Source organism: Heterocephalus glaber, unplaced genomic scaffold (assembly GCF_053883595.1).
Source record: "Heterocephalus glaber isolate CG9 unplaced genomic scaffold, H.glaber_assembly_v1.0 deba00000546, whole genome shotgun sequence".
Classification (NCBI taxonomy): domain Eukaryota; kingdom Metazoa; phylum Chordata; class Mammalia; order Rodentia; family Bathyergidae; genus Heterocephalus; species Heterocephalus glaber.
In genome coordinates, this window is record NW_028258147.1 from 33088340 (window position 1) to 33091410 (window position 3071).

The 3071-nt window shown below is 38.0% G+C and overlaps 1 pseudogene; it reads left to right on the top strand.

The window, feature by feature from the left end:
- Positions 1-488: 488 nt before the first annotated feature.
- LOC101719561 (large ribosomal subunit protein uL11 pseudogene) lies at positions 489-984 on the top strand (annotated as a pseudogene).
- The last annotated feature ends 2087 nt before the right edge of the window (positions 985-3071 follow it).

Below are 3071 nucleotides of genomic sequence, written 5' to 3' on the forward strand. Positions count from 1 at the left end.
TGGGAAATGTTTGAGTCCAGGGGCTCTGCCTTTTTGAATAAATTAATGCTGGTCTTACAAGAGTAACACGATCATAAATAATTCCTTTTATCTCCCACATGTGTTGAAAATATAAGAATCCCTTACCATGAAGTTTAACTGTATATACAAGAATTGCAAGATTAATTTCCTTCTGTGGTCTCTATTGAGGACAGTTAATTTCTTTTCTAATAAAGAAGTATCTATAAAAAAAGAGGACTTTGCTATAAATGAGTCCAACTTTCTTTCTCACATGAGCTCATTGACCCTTCTGCCCTTCCACCATGTTATGATGCAGCTCAAAGCCCTCTTCACAAGTCAAACAAATGCAAATGTCATGACTTTGGGCTTTCCAGTCTCCAAAACCATGAATCAAAATATAGCTCTGGTTTTCAGCTAGGAGGAGGCTAAGGTGCACCTTTCTTCCATAGTCCTGAATCGGGGTTCATCTGACACAAACCGCCTCCACCATGCCACCCAAGTTCAACCCCAAGGAGGTCAAGGTGGTGTATCATAGGTGCTCCAGTGGCAAAGTTAGTGCTATGTCTGCCCTGGCCCCCAAGATCGGTTCCCTGGGCTGTCTCCAAAAAACATGGGTGATGACACTGCCAAGGCAACTGGTGACTGGAAGGGTCTGAGGATTATGCTGAAGCTGAAAATTCAGAACAGACAGGTCCAGATTGAAGTGCTGCCTTCTGCTTCTGCCCTGATCATCAAAGCCCTCAAAGAGCTACCAAGAGACAGAAAGAAGTAGAAAAACATTAAACACATTGGAAATATAATTTTGACAAGATTGTCAACATTACCTGACAGATGTGGCACCAGTCTTTTGCCAGAGAACTTCCCGGAACCATTAAAGATATCCTGGGGACCGCCCAGTCTGTGGGCTGCAATGTGGAAGGCTGGCACCCTCATGATGTCATAGAAGACATCAACAGCGGTACTGTGGAGTGCCCAGCTAGCTAAGAATAAGAAGCCTAAAAAAATTTCAATAAAAAGACGATCTGACAACCAAAAAATAAAACAAAATAAACCTCTGTTCTTTATAAATCATGCAGTCTTGGGTATTTTGTCACAGCAATAGAAAACAAAGACTTGTCCTGAGAATACCTATACTGCAAAGGCTGTAGGTGGCCCTACTTACCTTTCTTTTATCAGTTTGCAAAAAAAAGGTTCTCTAGAGTCTTGGAAGATCTGTTCCTAGGTCTCCCATGTAGAAAAAGATATAAGGTAATAGGGAAAAAAATAAGAACCAAGATACATCATGTACAGGTACAAGCACCCAATGATAAATGTAAACATATTGTATAACTAAAATGTACCAATAAAAGAACTTAAGGGGAAAAAAAAAGATATAAGCAACTCAAGATGTGATCTATAACAAATACTGAGGAGTGCTGTTCAAATCCCCTATGGAGATAAAACAACTACTTTTTCTGAAAGTACTGGGAATGCTTCCAGAAGAAAATCTGTAGTTTTGAGCCTTCTTCCAAAATTTCCTCAGATGATGAAAGCTCATTGCCCATAACTGATAAAGGGAAGAAAGTCCATGATCCTCTTTTTCACCCAGAACAACTCTGAAAAATCATGTTGCCTTCAGAGTTCCACACAGTCAGCTGAGGTTTTGTGGACACTGAAATGCATCCCAGCTTCTCCCTGTTCACGATCCTGCTTTCTCCTCCTACCTTCCACAGTTGTTGATCCCAGTCTCTCTCCCTAGTAAGCCCTGCTATCGGAGTCTCAAGGCATTTTCTTGGAGAGCCCAATCTGAAGAATGAACCAGTAGGACAGATTCAGCAGCCCAGCTGACTCTCACCCACCTATGACAGCACAGTCAACAGATTTTCCAATAAGTCATGAAGGGTCAATGTGTTACCCATAGAGAAAAACCAAAACTAAGCTCTCACACTCAACACAAAAATCACTTCCAGGTGACTTCAAGATCTAAATGAAAAGAGTAAAATGATAACGATTTTAGAAGAATCATAAAGATTCTGAGGTCCATAAGAATTTCTTAAGCAATTCACAAAATGCATTAACTAAAAGAAAAATATCAGTTATTTAAAATTAATAAATTCTATAAATTAAAAGATATCACAAAAATACAAAGACAAACCACAGAAAAGATATTAGGAGCATATAACCAGCAATGGTCTTGAAGCCAGACTTTATTTAAATTTTAATCTACAAAGAACTTAATATAAGGTAGACAAGCCAAATAAAAATGGCCAAAATCAAAGAATGAGGTAAATTTTATATGTTTTTGAAAATTAGATTTACAATAACTACATAAAAGTTACAACATTATATCAAGTAAAAAGAAAACATTTTTACACCAAAAAATATACATTAGGGCTCTACATCTACTAAATATATTTAAGAAAGACAAGAAAAATAAAACTATATGTTTTAGAGATTTTACATCGGTGGGAAAACAGTAATAAAAAGCAGGGAAATTACTACCATAAAGGCCAAATCCTCCTCCTATGGGGGTTGACAAAGGTTGCAAAAGACAAGACTCTCAGAGTTCTACTCTTGATTTAGCTAGCAGTTAGATAGGTATCTTTACAACTATTTTTAAACTCTGAGTGTGTCTGTGTAATATAAGCATATATAGGATATACTTTGATACTGGAGACCCCTGCAGTATGTTCCAGTCTCTTGCCCAGTATATGATGCAGGGTTGAAGAAAGACTCAAAGTCAGAATTAAAAAAAAAAAGTGGAGAACCAGGACAGCCAGTGCTGCTCAAGCAGCAAAGACGCTGGTCAGTCCAAGTCACTGATTTTTATTGATAAGCAGATTGAGGTAAAGAGGAACTACATACAAGGACATGCAGTTGTGCCGTTGCCATGGATACCAATGCAGGCAAGACTTGTAAAGGAAAATACAAAGCATTCTCAAATTAGGAACAGAATAGACAAAATATAGAGTTATAATTAAAACCTTGTCCTTCTAGTTAAGGTTTTAGTCATGGGGATAGAATTTGGGTTCAAGTTCCTCCAACCTTAGCGACTATATTACCCCATATTGAACCCCACAGTTTCACAGGCT